The sequence below is a fragment of the Psittacula echo genome (assembly GCF_963264785.1).
Source record: "Psittacula echo genome assembly, chromosome: 3".
Classification (NCBI taxonomy): Eukaryota; Metazoa; Chordata; class Aves; order Psittaciformes; family Psittacidae; genus Psittacula; species Psittacula echo.
Genome location: NC_137736.1, coordinates 110,071,932 through 110,096,637, shown reverse-complemented (window position 1 = coordinate 110,096,637; position 24,706 = coordinate 110,071,932). Strand labels below are relative to the sequence as shown.

At 43.3% G+C, this 24,706-nt stretch overlaps 1 protein-coding gene across 12 annotated transcripts in view; it reads left to right on the top strand.

Moving 5' to 3' along the window:
• The first annotated feature begins 8,127 nt into the window (after positions 1–8,127).
• Positions 8,128–24,706, top strand: part of ZMYM2 (zinc finger MYM-type containing 2) — a 94,345-nt gene continuing 77,766 nt past the window's right edge. For 8 of the 12 annotated variants that reach the window (XR_013956415.1, XM_080613023.1, XM_080613022.1 and 5 more), the window contains exons 1-2: positions 8,137–8,228; positions 9,199–9,256. The gene's annotated coding sequence lies outside the window, so the exon portion shown is untranslated. Of the gene's footprint in view, positions 8,240–9,198; positions 9,257–24,706 lie in introns of all 12 variants that reach the window. The other 4 variants (XM_080613017.1, XM_080613018.1, XM_080613021.1 and 1 more) reach the window with 4 other exon arrangements.

The window sequence follows — 24,706 nt, the reverse complement described above, 5'->3', positions numbered from 1 at the left end:
ATGGAGCCTGATCTTATTCAAGCTCTTCAGTATGACAAATATCAGGAAAAGAATGGAATACAATATGCCAGATTTAATGGAAAGAAATGGAGTTGAAGGTTCCTGTATGCTGAAGCTCTTTCTTTCAACACTATTCTTACAGACACCACGTGAAAAGACCTTCAACCTGTAAGTAGAAAGATCTTGCTTAGGAGGTGACTAGAAAAGGTTTGATTTACCCAATCCAGTACTTGATTAGTTATTTGTGATCAAATAGTTTTTGAAAATCACTAGTAAAAACTCAGAGAAAAAGATGGATTTAGAAAGAACAAGTAATTTTCTTTATATATACAAATACATACACAGATATCACTCCAAAGATAGGTTATGGTAAGACAAAAAGCTAGGTTCATGCATCAACTCCCTCCTGCTGAAATGGAGTCATTTCACCCTCTTTCAGACTGCACGCTCTTCTGTGCTGTCGATGTGGGGGCTTCAGTACCTGCCTGACAAAATAAGTCACATCAGCTCACTCAGGTGGTAAAAAGCTATTTCCTCTCCCTGCCTCCCCACCCCCCCCCAGTTGGTTTAGTAGGTTGAAGTTCAAATGTTATTAATGGTGGCAGGGCCCCAAACATAATTTAATGTCATAGCTGATAGTTTTTCTCAGCGAAATGTCACTAAACCAACATGAAGTTATGCTATTTTAGACTTGGACTTACAGTTCAAGCAGTTTGAGGACAGTATAGAAAAAATGGTTGTAAAAAGTTACCCTCAATTTGATTTAGTGTAAACTGCATGGAAAGAAAATAAGAAGAGGTCCCTGTCTAAGCCTCTTGATTTTGTTAAGGCAAGTTTTGCTAAACTCGGGCACCTAGTTAATCAAGTCAAGTGAACTGAAGAGGCCAGGAGTTTGAAATAGAAATTAGTTACTCCTTCTTCAACAAGCTGGTGTTAACACAGTATATTAAAAGGATAACAGAACAAGAAGGGAGCTTCCAAGGAAAGAGGGACTGACTGGCAAAAAAACTTTGCTACCAATCAAGAAGCACAGAAATAAGATGTATTTTCCAGAGCAGAATAAGGGAAATGGCAGCAGGTAGTACCAAACAGGAGAGTGTCAAAATGGAGAGTGTCTGCTAATAGATTTCTTTGAGAGTTTTTTTATTGCATTGGCTGGTTTCACAAAATTAGGCAGAATCATCAGCACAACTGCAATGGGATGTCATCTGGAAAAACAATGAATGACCTTGATGATTGAACTAATGGAAACAAAACAACCTGCTAGAATACAAAATACAAGGTCATACCCTTGGAGACTAATAAAAAAAATCTTGCTGCTAATGGAGAACTTTCCCAGTAAATAAGTGGTGTAGAAAAGAACACAGGTACTACTACAATAGAAGGTAGTTAGCTACTATAGTTGTGCAAAAAAAGCAACTGCAGACCCAAGACTGTGATATCCCATGGAGATATGGAAATACCAATGCACTGTACAATGTAGTAATTCAATTTAAAATGGAGTATGATGGGAATTTAAACCCACATTCAAGACAGATGAGTTCAGACTGGGACAAGTGGCAATAAAAGAATGAAGATCTGTTGAACAAGAAGAGACTAAAAGATCTTTGTTTAGTCTAGCAAAAGGAAGGCTGAGAGGGAATATGATTACTGTCTATAAATATAGCGGGGTAAACACCAGGGAGGGAGAATAGCCATTTAAGCTGAAGGACGAATGCTGGCACAAAAGCAAACAGATTCTTGAAGAAATTTAGTCTGGAAATCAGAAGGTTTCTAACACAAAGCAATGAAGTTCTGGAACAGATCTGCAACAGGAGTAGGGGTAAACGTATCAAACTACCATTAAAATGGAGCTTGAAAATTTTCTGGATGGGATTATATGACACAGTTTCCTGTAATAGCAAGAAACTGGTTTCAGTGACCTAGGGAGTCTCTTCTAGTCTTAGGGTCCTATATTCTGGTTTGCACTGTCATTTCCACTCCATAAAGACAAAGAGATTTATCCAACTGAACCCCTCAAATGTTTAAAAACTAATAAAAATTATTTTGCCACTAAAAATGATGTTGATTATTGTAAACTCACTGCAAGGGATTTCAGAATAACACTTTATTGGGTATTACATTCTTAGCCTTTACTGTATTGGAATGTCTTCTGTGGGGTGGTTGCCCAGTTTAGAACATAAAGTTCATTTGAAGGCATATCATGCAGTGAATAGTAATCTCACAGGATAGTGTGTATTGTCTCATTATTTTACCTTTTGAAAGATCACTTTTGGTTAAATAAGCTGCAAATTAAACAGCTACAAGCAATTTATTTATAGATACATATATTGGTTTGTTTGTAAATATTATGGAAAGTATACGTAGTTCAACAACCATAATGAAAACCACAGGTAGTGTTTTGTAGGAAGCAATTTTTTTTCAATCTTTTTATAGTGTGGGTTCTGTTATGTGCAACACAAAAATACACACACATATGGTATTTTTTCATTAAGAGCTTCAGTCTATAAAGACTACCTACAATGCCTAATGAAACCCAAAAATCAGAACACCAGCAGAAGGAATATTATATAACAAACCAAAATGATCAAGGTATTACTGGCACAGGTGTTTTAAGATTCTATATATTTTGGGTTTTGTTGGCTAGTTTTGTTTTTTTTGAATCTTTTTCCTCTCAGAGGAAACACAATTTCTTGAAGTTGTGTTAGGCAACCATCTAGCAGACCAGAATTCCATTATGAAAATGTGACATGTTCCATCAACTAATACTGTTCATCCACATCTTTCTTCTTTGTGATGGCCAACGGGGATTGAGGCTAAATAGACAAATAAGTGAGATTAAGGGCAGAAAAGAAAGACAAATATTGGCAGAAATAGTAGGGGAAGAAAGTAAATAAAAGAATAAGATGAAAAGGATAAATAAAACTTTGTGAGGCAGAGACTACAAGGTTTGTGTGGCAGGCCAGTATAGAAGCCAACAATGAAATGAAGAAATTTTGGGGTCACATACATTACAAAGGACTACACTCCATTTTTACTTCTACAGGAGGTGGAAACAAAGACAGTTCTATGAACATGTTTTATCTGCATTCCAAACACATTTTTTCCCCAAGCCAATCTTCAAATCAGTTGTAATAAACAGTGTTCTAAAGGGTTTCATGAACCTCTGATTTTCAAGGGTTACATATATGAAGTAGGGAAGGCATCTTCTTCAAGTAGAATCATAGAATCATAGAATAGTTAGGGTTCGGAAGGACCTCAAGATCATCTAGTTCCACCTCCACTGCTGTGGGCAGGGACACCTCACACTAAACCATGTCACCCAAGGCTCTGTCCAACCTGGCCTTGAACAACACCATCAGGGATGGAGCATTCACAACCTCCCTGGGCAACCCATTCCAGTGCCTCACCACCCTAACAGTAAAGAACTTCCTTATATCCTATCTAAACTTCCCCTGTGTAAGTTTTAACCTGTTACCCCTTGTCCTGTCACTACAGTCCCTAATGAATAGTCCATCCCCAGCATCCCTATAACCCCACTTCAGATACTGGAAGGCTGCTATGAGGTCTCCATGCAGCCTTCTCTTCTCCAGGCTGAACAGCCCCAACTTTCTCAGCCTGTCTTCAGACGGGAGGTGCTCCAGTCCCCTAATCACCCTCGTGGCCCTCCTCTGGACTTGTTCCAACAGTTCCATGTCCTTTTTATGTTGAGGCCACCAGAACTGCACACAATACTCCAAGTGAGGTCTCACAAGAGCAGAGTAGAGGGGCACGATCACCTCCTTCGACCTGCTGGTCATGCCCCTTTTGATGCAGCCCAGGGTACGGTTGGCTTTCTGGGCTGTGAGCACACACTGAAGCCGGCTCATGTTCATTTTCTCATCGATCAACACCCCCAAGTTCTTCTCTGCAGGGCTGCTGTGAATCTCTTCTCTGCCCAACCTGTAGCTGTGCCTGGGATTGCTCCGACCCAGGTGTAGGACCTTGCACTTGGCATGGTTAAACTTCATAAGGTTGGCATCAGCCCACCTCACAAGCGTGTCGAGGTCCCTCTGGATGGCATCCCTTCCCTCCAGTGTATCAACCAAACCACACAGCTTGGTGTCATTGGCAAACTTGCTGAGGGCGCGCTCAATCCCACTGTCCATGTCACTGACAAAGATGTTCAACAAAAGCGGTCCCAACACCGATCCCTGAGGGACACCACTCGTTACTGGTCTCCAGCTGGACATTGAGCCATTGACCACAACTCTTTGCGTGCGGCCATCCAGCCAGTTCTTTATCCATCAAGTGGTCCATCTATCAAATTGATGTCTCTCCAATTTAGAGACAAGGATGTCATGCAGCACAGTGCTGAACGCTTTGCACACATCCAGGTAGATGACGTCAACTGCTCTACCCGTGCCCATCAGTTCCGTAGCCCTATCATAGAAGGCCACCAAATTGGTCAGGGAGGATTTCCCCTTAGTGAAGCCATGCTGGCTGTCACCAACCATCTTGTTTTTCATGTGCCTTAGCATGCCTTGCAGGAGCATGTGCTCCAAGATTCTGCCAGGCACAGAGGTGAGACTGACTGGTCTGTAGTTCCCTGGGTCATCCATTTTCCCCTTCTTGAAAATGGGGGTTATATTTCCCTTTTTCCAGTCATCGGGAACTTCACCTGACTGCCATGATTTTTCAAATATGATGGCCAGTGGCTTAGCAACTTCATTTGCCAGCTCCTTCAGGACCCATCGATGGATTTCATCAGGTCCCATGGACTTGTGTACGTTCAGGTTCTTAAGATGGTCTCAAACCAGATCCTCTCCTACAGTGGGCCTAGGGTCTTCATTCTCACAGTCCCTGCGTCTGCCTTCCAAGACTTGGGTGTTGTGGTCAGAGCATTTGCCAGTGAAGACTGAGGCAAAGAAGTAATTTCTTCTTCATTCTTCCGAACTCTGTTCTAGACACCCAGACAATTAGATTGATGTAAACCTAAACAGTGATCAGGCTGAAGAAGTTCTTCAGTTAAAGGAATACCTTTCCTTCTAATTCTGGAACAAATGTCTCTATTCTTTATCATAGATAAATACTTCTGATAGCAAGAGGCAGCTTTAAACTATGTTTATCCTGTTCCTAGAATATAGTATGCATCACTTGAATGGCTTGGTAATATGCTTAAGATTCCTGCTAAAACATAAACTCTTTAAAATATATCAGTTTACTTCTCAGTCCAAATACAGTGAACTGCTTTTTGAGACAATTTTACTCCATGACAGATAGAAGGATGTCACTCTTCTTGTAAGTCATTGAGCATACTGTTGGTTCAGTTTTGTTGAATTTATCTACTGCCAGTCAGTATGTCTGACATTTTTTAGTGAAGTTGCTGACATCAGGCCTGTCCATGAAATCAGTGGTGTGGAGCCTATAAATACATCCATTCTCTGGTTTTCATGAAGAGATTTTACTGCTTAGAGTTTGAGCTAATACTAACTCTTTCAAACCATAAAAAAGAATTACTTTGTCTGGATTACTCTTAAAAATAATCTGAATTATACATGGTTTTACAGATGAAGAGGAATTTACATAGGTGTCTTAACATCTTCCTCCTTTTTCCTGATGTCAGCTGAAAAAATAATGGAAAAGTCATGGTGTATTTCATTATTTTTCTTTACATTTAAACATGCAAATTAAAAAATAGGGTTACATGTCTATAAGGGGACAAGGGTCCCGTGGAGTTATAGACTTTTATATATAAATACATTTCAGTAGAGTTCCAAAATTGCAAGGGAAACTACTAACATCTGTTTGAACTATACAGTCTAAAACATTAATGAAATGGTCTATTGCTCCCTTGCTATGTAAAAGTTCTATATAACACTGTTAGGCAGTGTCTATTGCTAGGGCAGTGGTAAGACGAGGGTGCTGTTTGATTACTTTTTTCATGACTGCTAAGTGGTAAGTTTCACTTAAGATGTTCTAAATTAGAAAACCACTCATTTTCTACCATCCATCTCCGGATGCATCAAAGCTCTCAAAACCAGGTGCTTAAGTCTTCTTGAATTTCTTTCTGAACTTCACCAGAACATAAATATTTATGGATAAGCAATGTTTCAGAACAAAAGATGTCTTCTTAAGATGTACGACTGGAAAGGTTGGAATATATGTTATGTGGAGGATGACTTTTAGCAACCTAGAAAATATTCAAGGCTAATAATGGAAATGGTCAGGAGCCAGATGACCTGATAGAGCACATGCAACTTAATGCTGAAATTTCAAAAGCTGCTGGTTACTATGAACGTTATTAGGCGGAAGGTGTGGTGTGATGCTGTACAACAAAGTTTATGAATTTACAGGGCAACTTTGAGGAGACCTTCAAAAGGGGTGGTGATTCATCTCCATGGCATCTTCTTCCTTGGCAGTGGCTGTGCAAGAGCTGTTTTGTCATCAGCTCATCTCTTCTTTTCAGGCAGAAGCAATGGTGGCACAAGCTGCCACCAGCCCTGAGGTGGTTCTCTCCCCACGCACCAAGTGGCCCTTCCAAGCTTCCTCTGATGGCTAAAATAGTGTCAAAATAAACCCCAACACATTAATTCCCATCCACAACATACAGTAACAGTGTTGGAGAAGCTTTTGGCTTGAGTTGTCGACTGAAACTTGTGTCTCCGGATGTGACCATTGGGAAGAAATTTAATGTATTGCTGTGACAACAGAAGATAGAAAATTTCTGGTCTCTCCCACACATTTATAATTTTAAAATTATTAACCAAACACATCAAAGGTGGTGGAGGAAGGAGCCGTCCCTCAAGTGACTTCTGCGACAGTCAAGAGCAGGGCTGCTCCTGGGCTGCCCGGGCGGATCCCGCCGGAGCCTCCCAGCGCTGCGCTGGAAATGGCGCCAGCGGCTTGAGCCGGGCTCCTGGCGCACGCCAAGACGATCTCTCCAGGGACACTGCTCCGCGTGGTCGACACGAACTGACACCGGCTAGAAGCAGGGCGGGCACTGCGCACTCTCTCCCCCTCTAATGGACGGAAGAGGATGAGTAAATGGGGAAGAGCGAGACCAGCGCGAAAGATGGGAGGCTGAGCTCTCCCGGTCCTCGAAGGAGCGGGCGTGAATGCCATGGCCAGCGCTGGGGGAAGGAGGCGCGCAAGTGAAGTGCGCATCCTCCATTTTGGTGGAGGACGGGCGGAGAGCTTGGCTCCCGGCGCCTGGCCGCCTTCAGCACTCTTCCCCACCCCACGACACTGCCGAGGGCATCCGCCTCTTTTTCCCGCGGGAGCCGCGCAGAGGTGCCTCAAATGGGCGCCTCACATTGGTTTTAATTGGTCCCAAGCTCCCCGCAGCAGCTTCCGACAAAATGGAGGACGTCACCACTGCTACCACCACCACTACTACTACCACCACCAGCAGCTCCTCCAGGAGCCATGGCGGCGGCTGACATGGCACCCTCCCCCACAGCGGCTGGGGCAAGAGGGCGTCCCAGGGCGCGGGCGCCGCTGCTCCGCAGGGCGGGCTGCCCAGCGCGGGCGAAGCGTACTCCCTGGGATCCGTGCGCTCTCCCTTGCCCGTGGGGGAGCGCTTCCATTATCCACGGTCTGTCCCTCATGGAAATGGCCCTAGGTGCAAAGCCCTACCGAGGGAAGAAGGAATGGGGTCGGACCTCTCGGGGGACCACGGAAGAGCCCCGCCAGCCCCATCGCTAGGGGGCGGAGAGGGAAAGGTGAGCCTGCGTTCCACGGCCGGGGCTCTGGCGCCCACAGGGACCTGAACGCAGGGGTAAGACGGGCAGCGCACCCTCCCTGCCGGCAGAACACGGACAGGCGGCAGCGCGAACTTCCGCAAGTTGCTGCTGTCAAGGAGGGCAACACTCAGAAGCGGGTAATGATCCGGTGGGCAACGATCCGGGTTCCTCAAACCTGATGGATCAAAGTGAGAAAAACCCCAGGCATGCCCAACAGAAAGATTGGCAGTTTATAGGGTCAACCGTCTGCGGGCGGCTCTGATGGACGGGCTGCCCACCCACTCCGCTAGCCCAGCGCGAGAGCCCGCCCTCTGAGGCAGCCAATGGCGGGGCAGGGAGGCGGATCTCCCCGAGCTCACTTGGCCCCGTTCCTCCTCCCCTTCGCTAGCAGCTGCGCTTCGCTCGGGACTGGACCGAGTTAAGAGTTGAGACGGCGGAGGAGTAGCGCAGAGTGTGTGCGTCCCCCGCGGGGGGGTCTGTGCCCGGGAGCAGTGGGGGAGCCGGGTAAGGTGAGGGTGCGTCGTGCTGCGCCTCAGGGGCGAGCTGGCGGGCGGGTGGCGGCGGGGAACTGCCCCCAGGGCGGGGATGGGAGAACAGCCGCCGTGTCTCTGAGCTACCCGGGATAAGTACCCCACGGTGGCGTTGCCGCTGCGCCGCCACCCCTTGTGGCGAGGGCTCGGGCGGGACCAGGGCAGCCCCGCGGATAACCATTGTGGCCCGGAGGTGGGCGACGGGGGTAAATGGGGGGCGCCCGGGATCAACGCTGGGGGGGGGGGGGGGGGGGGGGCGGACGGGGGCATTTGGGGGAAGGGCTGGGTCTGGTTTAGCGCCTCCTATTTTAACTCCCTCCCTCCCTTCTTCGCCGGGCCCTCGCTGTTGTTCTGCCCCTGTGCCTCCCCCACCCACCGCCCTCGCCGCCCCCCAGCGTGTGCCTCCCTTCCCTGCCCGGTGCTCCGCTGATACTGCCGTCGTCGCTGCTCCATTCCCGTATTGTTTGGCTGGGTCCCTCTAATGGCGGACAGGAGGCGGCAGTGCTGCTGGCCGACTGCAGGGGGGCAAACCCGAGACCAGGGGCAACTGCCGCGGGAGCGTGCGGCCGGCTGAGGCGCTTACCCAGCACCGAGGCGCTGCTGCTGTGGGCCTAGCGAGCCCACGGGGCGCCGGTTCAGGGCTGCTTAGACAAGTTAGCAGGTAATATTTGCTCCCGGCCGTGGGTGCCGCCGCTGCTTTTCACCCGCACTAGCGCAGAGAAGCCCTCGGGGCGGCACCTTATCCCTCTCCTTCAGCAGGAGCCTGCGGCTGGAGGAGCGCTCCTTCGCCCCGGGGAGGGTAATTCCGATTTATTTATTTATTTAGAGGGTTGAGATTAAAGGGAAGTGGTGGGTGATGCAGGCGGTACCTGCTCTGGCCAGGCAAAAGAATCGCTGCTTGGGGGCGCTGCCTGCCTCACGTTAACCCCGTGTCTTTCCCTTAGGCTCCAACCCAGTTTGGTGCAGCCTTGGCAGCTACCAACAAGGAGAGGGAGCTCCATTGTGAGTGCCATTTCTGTATCTCTTTTTGCCTCTGCTAGACCTGCTTAGGGAGGGCTTGACCCACATTCCCTCATATTCCTCGGGGGCAGGGGTAGGAGGAGGGGCCTCTGGGGTTGGGTGAAGAAATTCCTGGGTCCAGCAGTTGCTGCCCTGGGGCGAAGCCTCAGTAATGGCTGTGAGGCGGCTCCTCCTCGGGGTGGCCGCTGCTGCTGCAGACATCGCTCCTGCAATACCAACTCCGGCAGGCAGACGACGGGCTGCTGCCGCTGCTCGCTTTACCCAGCTCAGGAGGAAGGGGGAGGGCATATTTCGGGTGCCCTCTAGAGTTTTGGAGCGTGTATTAAAATCAGTGACGAGACATCTTTAGCCATCTTTACATTTTTTTCCCCCTCTTGTTTCTCAAATCTCGTGTCCTGCATATCTTGAAGCAAAGATGAGGCTTGAAAGGTTTAATATTGCCCGGCAGTTTTCAGAGTGTAATCTAGCATCTTTCTTTGTGTTCATGCTGATTCCTCACACCCTTAGATTTGCTCAGGTGATGTTGTTGGGCACCATTGGCAGTTTCTGTTCTTGACCAGGCTTCAGAGCCGTTTGCTTTGCCCCTCCCAAAAAGCTGGAGGTCTCTGGGGAAATGCACAGCTTTTTATTAGTGAGCATTTTTAGTGTACCTCTGTGGGATTTTTAGAGCAGGTTGTGATCTCTGTTGGGTGTTAGGTTGGCTGAGGAAAGGTGGATTAGCAACTCCTGTCTAGGGTTGGGTGTGATTTGTCTCTGGCTTGTGCCCTGTTTAATAATTCTGTTTTTGCATGGAGGATCCTGAAATCACCAAGTAACGCAGCTGAGGGGAAAGTGATATGGTGTGTGAAAGCATGGGGAGAGGTTCAGGGGCTGCGGGCTGGGAGGTGGTTGCTGTGGTGGGAAGTGCAGCTGGGTCCAGTGGTAACATGCTGCCAGAGAGCAAACAGTGAGGTAGTGCCTCTTGCACTTGGGGTTCTTTGCTTGGGCAGTGAAGCGATTCAGGTGGTGTAGTCTTCCCCACCACTTGCATCTTGAAGTTTTTCCTTTAGTTTTTCCTTCTTCCTTGACATTCTACATAGTAATTTCCGAGATTGGCTTAGCTTGCAACTTCCTTTGTCACTTTTTGGTAGCTTACATTTACAAAGGATGAGTGGTTCTCTGCAAAACCTCACTGCCTAGGAGGAAAGCATCAGATTTGGAATCATTCTGAGCTGCTAAAATTACAAATGTCATGAAAGACATTAAGAGCTTGTATGGCCTGTTGTCATTAATAAAGTGATCTGTTCTAAACCTTGGCTTCTTACTGTAATTCTAAATTTTTTAACTCTTACTATGTCTTTGATGTAAGGGTGCAGTCTAATTTTATGTCTGATTCATTATATGTTCCAGTCTAGCAGCTGTTCTGCTTTTTCTGATTCTTCATGTTGAAAAAGTTACTTCTAAGAGTGATCAAGGCAAATAATGCTTTGGAAGGGAGGCTGTTGTGTTGGGATTTGAAAAGGATGTGTACTGGAGCTCGTTTGAAAAAATTATTGCGGCTTTGTGTGGCTGCCTATGAAAAGATGAGGATACTGCCAGGAACAGCTGTATAGATAAGATTCAGTAAACCTCAATAAGCAGTTGCCAGCTGGTTTTGTGAATTACACTAATGTCTTGTACAAAACCATCCTAGTAGATGGCACATTATCCTCCAACTGTGGTGGTACAGCCTTTTCTCTAGCACATGACTGGAGGTAAAAAGTGTACCCTATGGCATATGATAAGCCATGCTGTTGCAAGAGGGAATGTATTTGTTGCTAACTGCTGCAACGTCAGTTCTAGGAATCAAACTTCCACAATTTGTGATATAAAGATGGTGATGGGACATTATTAGGTAGTTAAACTAAATAACGTTTTTTAAAAATTAAAGACTATCTTAATCAGAATATCTAGTAAATTTGGTTTACATTGTTATTAATACTCTTTAACCCAAATATCTGATTGCATTCTACTATTTCTTATCCTGGAGTAATATGCTAAGAGGGATTTCCATTAGCAAGAATGTACAAATGCCAGTGAAAAAGTGAAAGCAGGTTTTTTTATCTTCTGCAGAGCTTATTCAAGTATATGGAGGAATGTGGGACCAAAACTGGTACAACTTCTTTCAGATTTTTGCTGGCTTTAAGGTCTGTTTTTTTTCTCCAGCAGCATCATGAGCAGTTATTGGTCATCATGAGTAATATTGCATTATTACGGTAGTTTTCATTTTGGTCTTGAGGACTAAATACAGAATTACTGAAGTTCTGTCATCTTGTGTCAGAGTTTGCCACCAATTGATGTACTCTGCAGCAAAAGTAGGTTGAGGAGTTCTGTGAAGAATTTGTGTCATGTAACAATGATAAATCCACTGTTCCTGGAGAACTGTTTCTTATTTACAGAATACAGGTGCATCACAAATAATAGTGAATTTAACCTACCTGTGGAAAGGGATTGAAACTTGAAATTCAGAAGAGTTCAAAAGACTAGTAAGCTGCCCCTTCCAAGAAGTTTGAGGTCATACTTGCCTCATGAGGCTTTTAAAGCCCTGGGTGCTACATGAGTTTTATAGTCTGCTGAATGTTGAGTTTAACTTACATTTGATTTTTCTTTTTTTTTTAACTTTTTTTTAACTTCATCTTGCTTTCAGTGATTTAAACTTACTAGGTGAATGCTCCAGGAGAATAACTGGGTTTCTGAGAGATTACGGTTCAGAGGAAACCTCACTTTTCTTCCATACTTGTAGCCAACCCTACATGCTGCTGGCACACGGGGTTGGCAGTGAATGCTAACTTCGTATATGAACAATTTGCTCAATTCAGATGCTAGCATTAGAAGTCTTCATTTTGGACCAAGATCTGTAAGTCTGTCAGTGTTTTGTGTTTCTAAGAGAAATTTTAAGTGGAAGGAAGCAGTGTGAGACTTCTGGAATGTAGTTGTGTGGCATGTGCTCTTCAGTTAACATTGGGCTGTACTGGTTTTGTATTGTTTTCCAGCTGCATAATGGCTTCCAGCTCCTCCCGTTTGTTGCCAATACTGCATGCATTGGTTTATGTTTGCTTCAGTTGAGCTGTTTAACCTGATGCCTTTTCTGGGGAGAAGTCCTAATTTCTATGTGACTTCTCAGATGCTTTCCCTGATTTTTAATACATCAACAAGACTTCTGTCTTACTGCTATGTGGATCTCCATCATTTACTCCCACTGAGATGGCTAAGGAGCATTCGTTGTTGTTCTGGTTGGCTTGGCTGAGTCTGAGCCAGCAGTATGCCCAGGAGGCCAAGATATACCCTGTTTTGTACCAGAAAGTGTGTGGCCTGCAGGACTAGGAAGGGATTGTGCCCCTGTACCTGGTGCTGGTGAGGCTGCACCTTGTGTCCTGTGTTCAGTTCTGGGCCCCTCCCTACAAGAAAGACTTGGAGGTGCTGGAGTTGATCCAGAGAAGGGCAATGAAGCTGATGAAGGGTCTGTAGCACAAGTCCTATGAGGAGTGTCTGAGGGAACTGGGTTGTTTAGCCTGGAGAAAAGGAGGCTCACAGAAGAGGTTTTTGCTCTCTATATGGAAGGAGAATGTAGCAAGGTGGGGGTTGGTCTCTTCTCACAGGTAACAAGCAATAGGACAAGAGGAAATGTCCTCAAGTTGCTCTGTGGGAGGTTTAGATTGGGTACTACGAAAACTTTCTTCACCAAAGGGTTGTCAAGCATTGGAAGAGCCTGCCCAGGGAAGTGATGTAGTCACCATCTCTGCAGGTGCTTAAAAGGCATGTAGATGTGGTGCTTAGGGACATGATTTTGTGGTGGCATTGGCCAGAGCTGGGTTTATGGTTGGACTCCATGATCTTAAATGTCTTTTTCCAACCTAAAAGATTTTATTATTTTAATGTCGCTTATTTATACTTAAATTGTTTTAGCAATTTAAGGCTTTTATCTTCTGTGAGTTTCCAGAAATTACCATTTTTAAGACAAAAGTCCTATTTATTCTGTGAAACTCTGCCACTGGAGTTCAGTAGGACTCACACACAGAGAAAAGTAAGATTATATGTCTGTATGGATGAGACCATCAACAGTTGCAGTAGATAAGATCAATAGCTGTCCTCAAGACAGGTTAGATCATAACTGTCCACTGAGTGAGTTGTTATCAAGCTTTCACCTGAAGCATCTCATGGATTCAATGGTGAAAATAGTTTTCTTACTCCAGTTTGCTATGAGAACAAAATTATTTCAATCAGTGGTTATAATACAGACCACAAATTCAGATTTTACTAGTCCAACATAAATATAATGGATTATACGATTTTGTGGTCAACTGACCAATTGCCACCAATGTCTTTTTCAAACTGTTCAGTGTTCAGAGGGTATTTATGCTTTGTAAGTTTGTCCTAATTCTTAAGCATTCCATCTTTTTCTGTTTTTCTTAAGCTTTTGGAGCTACCTTGACCGTAACTTCCTCTTATGCTTCTTCCACCGTCAGTCACTGGAGAATAATCTGAAGGGGTGGCAGGGGTTCATCACCAAGGCAGAGGTGCAGAAGCAAGTATTCAGCGCTGTGAACAGAGTAGCTGCAGTAATGGTTTAAAATGTACTTGGGCATTACCACTGCTCTCCGCAACCCTCCTGAGCCTTTATAGCACAAGAGGGTTGTGTTGGTTCTTTTGTTTCCTTTGTTTGTCTGAGATGAGACTACTTAATCATGAATTGCTGTTGCAGAAAGGATATTTTTGGGTTTGTCAAATACTTAACACTTATTATGTTACTTTTTTATCTAAAATCAGTGAATTAGGCACTTTGTACTTAACTGTGCATGAAGTTCATGAACTTTTTTCCTTAACTCTTGCAAGACTGTAAGAACCCTTCAGTTTGTATCATTGTAACTTCTAAAAGCTTTACTGTGTAAATACCAAAGTCTGTCAAGGAACAGTCCCTACTCATTACTTTTAGTACTTAATGACGCATGCTAAGCAGGATATTGTTTTAATTCCACCTTTTCCTCTGCTTAACCGATTGTGCAAAGCAGTGATGTACACTTGGTCATACACTGTTAACTGGTAGAACAGTCGCTTAGATACTTGCACCATAGCCCACCAGTCTAACTTTGGGGGACCAGCAAGCAAGCAGATCATTAAGAGAGGACAGTGTCATTATAGAAGAATTTGTGTTGGTTTCTACATGAAGTTTCCTCAATTCTCTTGATGTGTGAAAGATGGCATTGGAAGAAGATGGTAAAATAGGGCATAACCTGTACAGTAACTGTGTACCATTTTCTAATTTAGGCCTGTTATGGCTCACAATCACTCTTAGAAACACGGACCTGTTTGTTTGTTTTCCTCCTGCAGACTTTTGTTGGAAGCATATTGGCCTGTTGTGTTCCTTTAGGCTCTTTGCTATATAAGAGTCCTGAAATCTAAACAAAAGCCCATTCATGATGCAACTTCCCCCCCACCTCCCCTTGAAAGTTTAACCTTGATGAAAATTGCACTTCTTTCTGTAGTTCCTTTTTTTTAGATTCATGTCAGACCTCTCCACTTTGGCATTTACCCCTAGTACTACATTACATTTCTCTAAAAGTTGTTTTGTTAATCTCATTCATAAACTCAGCTGTCTATGTATGGATGACCTTCAAGTCTCTTTTCTGGACTTGCTGCCTCTATACCAGCTAAATCTCAGTGTGTGCTTACGAGTTCTTTTTGTGAATGTCTGACCTTTAGCTCAGGCTGCTATCACAAAGGCAGTCCTTATCCCCCAGAAGGAGAAAACTCCATGCTGTCTGTCACTTGTGGACAGCATTGTCACGAGATCTTTGGTTTAAGCTTGTAACCTAGCCCTTGTTTTTGGCACAGTACACACTACTCTTCTACAGACTGCGGCTTTCTTCCATGTAGTAAGCTGTCTTTCAATTGTTTGTTACTTAGTTGTGTTAATAAATCACATGACTAAATCTAATGCCTCACCTTTAATCTCTGTATCTTGTGGTAACACTTTTTTTCTTACTGTTGTGGTAAAAATGATACTGCTTTGATGATAAGGGTTAAGAATCCTGAACAAGAGTGGTTTTCTTCTGCTTTGACTGACTGGTCTTTCTGCCTCTTGTATCTTACAATTGTAAAAGTAACAGGTTACTTGCTTTTAATTAAAATTGGGGTTTAGCTGTGAAGGATATTATCTGTCTTTTTTGTTGTTAATGAGATTTTGAGTGCTGTTTAGGAAGTGACATCATGGGTAGTTACACACTTCTGTTCATTCTCTGGTGATGCTACTCATGCATGGAGAAGTTCCCTGTGTGTACTCCTTAAAACAGTTTGCAACATGGTAATGCAAAAGAAGTTAACTTAAGGAAACAAAGCCTGCTGAAAACAAAGCCAGACCACCACCTTTCCTGTTGCCCTGGGACTGAGCACACCATCCTTAGAACAAGAACTAATTCTAACTGTTGTTTATGGTGGTGCTGTTTCCTTGTATTCTCTCTTTTGTCTCTCTCCATCTGTTGTCCCTTATGTTTAGGTTGTTTGCTCTTTGAACAATCTTGTTCTGTGTTTGTACAGTGGCTAACATAATGTCGTCCATAACTTTGGCTCCCAGGAGCCTGTGATAAGAGTTGCAATATATGGGTGTGGCATCAGTGTCTTATCTCCTTTTTTTTTTTTTTTTTTTTCCCCTCTTCTTTTTTTTTAAATGTGTCTGTGGAAGGGGGGAAGAGGACCTAGTGTTCTGTTATACCTGAAGTAACATCATCATTTTCCTTGAGCAAGAATTGATAAATATACAATCCTATATATACATTTAAGAATTGTTGTGAAGCTGGAAGAATTTACTAGGCGTGTTTTGAATTAATAGCAATAGCATTTCTGTGTGCACTAGTTTTGGGGGTGAGGGTGCTGTTTATTTAGTTTTGCTTGTGGTGGTTGTATTACTTTGAAAAGTGTTCATTTGGAAGTTGAAGTTTTGTTCTGGCGTGTAGTGCCTCATTAAATAAGCCAAGACATATCTAGAAAGCCCAGATATGAAGTTCTGTCATACATGTAATAAATAACTGCAATCTAGAAGGGACAGAAAATGGGGAGCACAGCAAAGGTTGGTTGGTTTTTACAGACACAAATGTTGGATATATCTTGGAATTATTGCCATTGTCACTGTTGGCCATCATTATGTATGCGTCTCTCCAGAGAATTAACAAATAGAAATTCTGAGATGGTCTGACTAATAACTGTGTATAGTACAGCAATTATGAGCTGAATGAAGTCCAGTGTTTTTTAATAACTGAAAAGATTTGGAGAGTTTGGAGAAGACCTAACAATGATTTAAGGACAAGTAGAAAACATGCTTTCTATTAACAGGCTGTAGAAATTAAGTCTATTCCTCAACTAGAAGAGAATAGATTAGGGTGTGACTTAATCCTGGTCTACAAGAGACTGCACCCAATAACATGTTAGATAATAGATTGCTTTTCCCACCCCCCTAATACTGAAGGTTTAATTTGTGAGTGCTGATTATTGCATAAGTGATACAAATTCAGTCAGGGAACAGTGTATAGCCTTTCAGCAGTTAGGATAACTGAGAGTTGGAAGTTTAAAGAGGATCTGAAAATTTAGCAAAGTTAAACTGGGGAGGCAGGGGCTTTAAATACACTTTGTTCTGCAAGTCTCTCGTTGCAGATTTGGACTCAAAAGACAAAATACTGGCTTAGAACAAATTCAGTATAGTGTATTTTCCATGGGATTAAATTCTAATAAGCATACCTGCTTCCCTGCATGACTGTTTAAACCAACCTAATTTATAATTACTGTTATCCTCTCTTCTTTGTACCAGCACTAGCCTTTTTTTTTTTTTTTTTTTTTTTTTGAGCCAGTTTAGCCCCGTGAATCATCAAAATGATTTTTTTGGTGAGGGGATGCGTAGGTGTTGGATGTTTGCTGTGTTTTTTTGTATTTCATCTTTCTACCACCTTAGCTGCCATGACAGACTGGCTGTAAACAGGGAGAAAGGGAGAAAGAGTTGTGATAAAGAAAGTGAGAGAGGAGTGGGAATTCAAAACCGTGGTAGTCCTGTCCTAGACTGGATATGGTTTATTTATTTATGTGGAACTGCAGCCTTAGCAAACACAGTATGCATCGTTTTTAAAAATAAAGCTACCCTTTACTTTTTAAAACTTGTTCAGTAAGCTGGAGTCTTGATTGCGTAATGTCGCTTGCAGCCAGCCAGCGATTGCAGCTGTGAAAACCTATCGAACTTGCCATGCTGACCATATCCATTCTTGCCTTGGATTCCATTTTCTGTCAACCTTACCTCAGCATAGAACTTGAACTATTTTGTGGCTGCTTTTTAATTTTCTCTGCCTTCCTTTTTTTTATCTTATTTTGTTTGCAATATTAAGATTTTTCTTGCCTTTGTTATACTGTCTCTTCAGTTGTTGTTTACTTTGTCATAGTCTACATGGGTTTTCCACCTTGTATGTAGCATAGTAGTCACATAATCTATTATATTTGTTTTTCCTTGTTCTGAATTACTAGATGCATTGAATGCTAGTCACTGCAGGTAGACTGTGTTGAAGAAGTTTGCTCATACTGGACCAGAAATACTAGGTTGTTAGGTGATACTTGAGTGTTTCTTGGGGATGAAGACTCTGGTTGAGACTACTAACTGATGTTAAGTTATTGTTAAAGACAATGAAAATGGTTTATCTACGAACTACTTGTTCATTTACAAACTACGGCATGACAGTTTTTCCTCTAAGTAGATGCAAAAAAGCATTAGTTAAAAAGATTTGTGCAGTCAGACACTTTGAAACTGGGAATGTTCCATTAGGCATGGCAGTTACCAGTTACCTGTGCACAGTTAACTTGTTTCATGGGCTGTAGATATATGAATGTAGACTGCATACTAGTTTAAAATAAAAAATTTGAAAAACCCTAACCAAACAAGAGGAAGCAGTAACGAAGAATAGCATTTAAAGTCCTTGTTGACAATTAATGAAGTGTCTTTGTTTCCCAAATGTATGGGGAATAGTACATGCTGGGCACTGGTAGGATGCAAAGCAACTTAAGGTAGTCCTGCTGGGCAGCAAGTTGATCATGAATAATGCACCCTTGCAGAGGTGAATGGAAGCAGCATACTGGGCTGAATTCAGGAGGACTGTAGCCAGCAGTTTGAGGGAGGTGATTGTTCCCCACTATTTGATACTCGGTAGACCACTTCTGCAGTGTTTAGTCCAGTTTTGGGAAGATGCAGTTATAATAAAGATACTGATACACTGGAGTGAGCCTAGTGGAGAGCCACTGGCTTAGAGGGATGGAGCAATGAAAAGGAAAAGCTGAGAGGGATGCGTGTGATCAGTCTGAAGAGAAGGCTGGAGGGACATGTTACTGCAGTCTTCAACTAATTAATGTGAAAGTACAGAGAAGATGAAGCCAGGCTCTTACTGGGGTTGCACATCGATAGGATAGCAGGTAATGGGTATAAGTTGCAGCAAGGGAAGTTCTAAATAGCTAAGATAATCAAACAGTGGAAGAGGGTGAAATTTAGCAGAGGGGCTGGTAAATTTGTATCCTTATAGATATTGAAAGCTGGCATACTTCAAAAGTGAAACTCATTTCTAGTTTGTCACTGCTCTGAACTGGGGTGGATTTTGATAAAGTGATATCCAGAGGTCTCTTCCAACATCAGCTGTTCTATTAAACTTGCAGTGTTTAGGCTAAGTCTGGTACCATGTAGTGACTAGGCACATGGTCTCCATTGATACGCAGTATATCAAGAATATCAAGATGTATCAGTATCAAGGTATATCAGATATCAAGAAACTTTACTTACTGTAAGTTAATTTGCATGCTTTCTGTCCCCCGTAATACAAAAATAAGAATTTGTCCTGTTTGGGTAAAATTACTAATAAAATGTAACTGCATGAAATACTGTTTAAAAATAACTTCTTAAAATGATCTCAAATGTACTGACTTTTTAAGATGTACTTTACAAGGAAGGTTAACTTCTTCACAGAATTGGCATTACTGTGGTTAATAAATTGCTCAGTTTCTAGATATGTAGGTTCTACAGGATGTATTAAATCTAGTAAGTCTCATCCTTACGCTTGAGATATCTCTTCCTCTTTTCTGTCTCTGGTTGTTTTTTCATATTTGATTGGTTTATGACTGGCTGTACCCCCAGTTTCTAGTAACTTTACAAATTTGAAAGATGCGTGCTACTTGTGTTATGTTAGGTGCTTACAGTATAGTCACTATAATCATGATACAATTGTATCAAAAGTATAACCAATGCAACTATACCCATTGTGAAAGATTGAGAAATAGAATATTTGCTTAGTTTAGAGCCTTTTATCATTAGTAGCTGTGCTAAACTTGTAGCATTTGCTATAATACATCAATTAACAGAGCAATTTGAAACACAGGTACAGGCTGTGCAGAGGCTGGATTGAGAGCAGTCCTGAGAGGGAGGATTTGGGGTGTTAGTTGATGAAAAGCTCAGCATGAGCTGGCAGTGTGTGCTTGCAGCCCATAAACCAACCATGTCATGGGTGTACCCCCAGCAGCGTGACCAGCAGGTTGAGGGACATGTTTCCCCTCCTCTACTCCACTATCGTGAGACCTCACCTGCAGGCCTACATTCAGCTCTGAGGCCCCAAACACAAGAGGGATGTGGACCTGCTCAGGCAAGTCCAGAAGAGGCCATGAAGGATCATCAGAGGGCTGGAGCATCTCTCCTATGGAGACAGAGTGAGAAAGTTGGGTTTATTCAGCCTGGAGAAGAAAAAACCCTGGGGAGATCTTAGAGCAGCTTCCAGTACCTAAAGGGGGCCTACAGGAGAGCTGGAGAGGGACTTTTTTTATGGGCTTGTAGTGACAGGGCAAGGGGGAATGGTGTTAAAATGAAAGAGGCTAGATTAGATAATAGGAAAAAATTCTTCACTGTGAGGGTGGTGATGCACTGGCACAGGTTGCTGATCAGCACCTTTTTAATGATTAAACAACCATGAAATAATTTGAAAGTGTGTGCTTAAGGAGGAAGATACATACTGGTTTGGCTGCCCTAAACTTAGGCTTAGTTAGTCCACATGATGATTCCAATTTCCCATGAACTGCTATGCCTAGTGCCGCCAATTCGCCTATCAGTAATCTTGTAGTATGCTTGGTGTGGATACACTTGCATCCGAGATTGACCCTGAATAGAATAAAGTTTGAGATTGACCCTGAATTTTGGTTCTGTTCATGCATACAGAAGAGCACTTCTTGGCTCTGGTTGAGTAGGAAGACTTAAGGAAGAGGCTATGTTAAATTAAGGTATTCAAATGTTCCTGGAGATATCAGTTGGAAACCAAATGTTAGCATTCACATATAATACAGGTGGCTGCAGTGCAGATAAGGTGCTTGGGCGATACTGAAGTTTGCATGTTTTCAGCCTTAGTTTCAGTTTTGAAATATTTTATTCACTTTTGAATAAAGCCAAAATTTACTGACTCAGCTGCTTCAAAGTACTTCTTCCATTATGTAGATCTTGCCTTTTTACTGTTCTTAGTTGTGTCTTTGCTAGATTACAGGTCTTTGTGTATGTCCTCTTTAATTCCCTGACCTCTATGTGGCAAACACATTTTGAGTGTTGCATAGTGACTTTTATTAAGCTAATTTCTTCAGTCCATAGAGTTCCTTTGAAAATCTGAGGAACGAATGAAATTTGAAGCTGCCCCAAACCTACTGGAAAATAAATTCTGGAGTAGTGTCTCTAGGCTGAAGTAATGAGGTCTCAGGCTTTTGCAGTGATGGTGCTCAGGCAATGGATAGATTAGATTTGTAGACATAAACTTGGTATATTGTTCCTGAAAGCTCTTATCTGTGTTCTGAAATGCTTAACTGTGTTCTGAAAAAACAGCTATATAGGTATGTTGATGGGTTAGTGTCATGTTATTGAGACTCTTGGTTAATATTTGTAACAAGTTTGTATTTTAAGACAGCTCCTTCTTTTACTTTGGTATTGTGAACACTTGCACTTGAGCTTAGCCCAAAGTATGCAAGTATTTGTTGAACTTGCTAGCAAGATTTGTGTGTAAAGGTGGTAAACTGATGAAATAGTTGTGCTGTTGTGGCTGTAATGTAGTATGTTGGGTTTGCTTGACATGTTTCAGATACCTTACTGATTGTGATGAGTGGATAGACGCGTGTTTTAATATTCAGTCTGTCCCTGCTTGCTTTCTTTTAAGTTACTATGTGCATTTTGGAGTGTTTATGCAAAATTTGCTTTCAGGGTAGCGCAGTTCTCTCTGTGCCTCTTGGCTTGTCACAACTATTGTGTCTACTAAAATGATCTCTACACTGAAGTTAAGAGCTGTGGCACGAACCCTGTTATGTTCAGTCACAGCTGTTAGTGGTGTTACACAGAAATTTTTCTACTGGGGAGCTGATCTGGCTGGAAAGGAGCTCCAGCAAGAAAATCTGGCAGATAGATCAACTTTTGTCTGGTTATGTGTGTGGCTGCAGAAACAGCTGTGCCACATGATAGCATAACAAAATGAGTCTGTGGACCTGATAACTAGGTGGACCTTCAGAAGTTTTAAAACTTCAGTTAAGTTAGATGTGAACGTTGACAGTAAATGAGAGCTACCATATATCTTAACATAGAGTATTAGGATCAATAACTAGATATCTCTCAGGAAGGATATAAGAAGTTAAAAAACTGAAACTAAAAACCCACCACCAGGAAAAAATGCTGAATATTTATAGTAAGAATGTTTAACAAAAATTATTTTGTTGTGTGTGGTAAGAGTTGCATATCTAATGACTCAGAAGGGCCTTACAAACACCACCCTTACAACATGGAGTACTACTCACATAGGTAGCTGTCTGTCCATACACAGTATATGTTATTCACTACTCAAATTGAGATGGGCTGCAGTAGCAGCATTCAGATTTAGCTTAAACCTGGCTTAAATCACAGCCCTTTAAAAATATTGGATTACTTTTCCGTTTCTAGCACTTTTCAGTCCTTATGAGTGGGCATAGTTGGGCTGTTAGACTGCATTAGTTGCAATGTAAGAGAGATACTTAAAGGTGATTTTAATTGGAGTGGTTTACTTTGCTTTGGGTGTGAACTGTGGCATACATTGTAGTCACTGAGGTTCAGTTGATAGTTCATACTCAAAGAGACCAAGGTATGCAGTTGCATTTAATTGTGTAGGGAATGACTGTTCCTGAGTTGTAGTAACACATTATAGCATACTTTTAAGCAAGAGAGCTGCTTGATAGCTGCATAAAGTCTTCAAAATAGACTGAGTTTTTGATCACAGAATCATAGAATAGTTAGGGTTGGAAAGGACCTTAAGATCATCTAGTTCCAATCCCCCGCCATGGGCAAGGACACCTCACACCAAACCATGTCACCCAAGGCTTTGTCCAGCCTGGCCTTGAACAACACCATCAGGGATGGAGCATTCACAACCTCCCTGGGCAACCCATTCCAGTGCCTCACCACCCTAACAGTAAAGAACTTCCTTATATCCAACCCGAACTTCCCCTGTGTAAGTTTTAACCTGTTACCCCTTGTCCTGTCACTACAGTCCCTAATGAATAGTCCATCCCCAGCATCCCTATAACCCCACTTCAGATACTGGAAGGCTGCTATGAGGTCTCCACACAGCCTTCTCTTCTCCAGGCTGAACAGCCCCAACTTTCTCAGCCTGTCTTCAGACGGGAGGTGCTCCAGTCCCCTGATCACCCTCGTGGCCCTCCTCTGGACTTGTTCCAACAGTTCCATGTCCTTTTTATGTTGAGGACACCAGAACTGCACACAATACTCCAAGTGAGGTCTCACAAGAGCAGAGTAGAGGGGCACGATCACCTCCTTCGACCTGCTGGTCACGCTCCTTTTGATGCAGCCCAGGATACAGTTGGCTTTCTGGGCTGTGAGCACACACTGAAGCCGGCTCATGTTCATTTTCTCATCGATCAACACCCCCAAGTTCTTCTCTGCAGGGCTGCTGTGAATCTCTTCTCTGCCCAACCTGTAGCTGTGCCTGGGATTGCTCCAACCCAGGTGTAGGACCCTGAGCTTGGCGTGATTTAACTTCATAAGGTTGGCATCAGCCCACCTCACAAGCGTGTCAAGGTCCCTCTGGATGGCATCCCTTCCCTCCAGTGTATCAACCAAACCACACAGCTTGGTGTCATTGGCAAACTTGCTGAGGGCGCGCTCAATCCCACTGTCCATGTCACTGACAAAGATGTTAAACAAGGCTGGTCCCAACACCGATCCCTGAGGGGCACCACTCATTACTGGTCTCCAGCTGGACATTGAGCCATTGACCACAACTCTTTGCGTGCGGCCATCCAGCCAGTTCTTTATCCACCGAGTGGTCCACCCATCAAATTGATGTCTCTTCAATTTAGAGACACGGATGTCATCTGGGACAGTGTCGAACTCTTTTCACAAGTCCAGGTAGATGACGTCAGCTGCTCTGCCCCTGTCCATCAGTTTCGTAGACCCATCATAGAAGGCCACCAAATTGGTCAGGCAGGATTTCCCCTTAGTGAAGCCATGTTGGCTGTCATCCAACCGCCTTGTTGTTTTTCGTGTGCCTTAGCATGCCTTTGCAGGAGAATGTGCTCCAAGATTTTGCCAGGCACAGAGGTGAGACTGACTGGTCTGTAATTCCCTGGGTCATCCATTTTCCCCTTCTTGCAAATGGGGGTTATATTTCCCTTTTTCCAGTCATCGGGAACTTCACCTGACTGCCATGATTTTTCAAATATGATGGCCAGTGGCTTAGCAACTTCATTTGCCAGCTCCTTCAGGACCCATGGATGGATTTCATCAGGTCCCATGGACTTGTGTACGTTTAGGTTCTTGAGATGGTCTCAAACCAGATCCTCTCCTACAGTGGGCCTAGAGTCTTCATTCTCACAGTCCCTGCGTCTGCCTTCCAAGACTTGGGTGTTGTGGTCAGAGCATTTGCCAGTGAAGACTGAGGCAGAGAAGTCATTAAGAACCTCAGCTTTCTCCAAGTCCAGGGTAACTAGTTCTCTGATAGCTTCTGGAGGGGGCCTGTGTTGTCCCTAGTCTGTCTTTTATTCGCCACATACCTATAGAATCCCTTCCTGTTATCCTTAACATCCCTATCCAAGTTTAATTCTAACTGGGCCTTAGCTTTCCTAACCTGGTCCCTAGCTTAATTCTGAAAATTTAAGTAATAAAAAGTGACTTTCTTTAATAAGGGTAAGAACTCTTGGAAGTAGCTGAATTAAGGAGTTAGTTGATGTTATGATCAAATAAATGTCAGAGTGAGGAACTGATCATTAAAACATTGATCACAGAACTTTGAGATGCATTCAGATTAGCCTCTTACTGGATTATTTTGCTTGTATGTTGACTCTTACCCCAGCTGAAATCAGCCTGGTATTCATAGGCCAAAATTTGGATTTTGGGTAAGT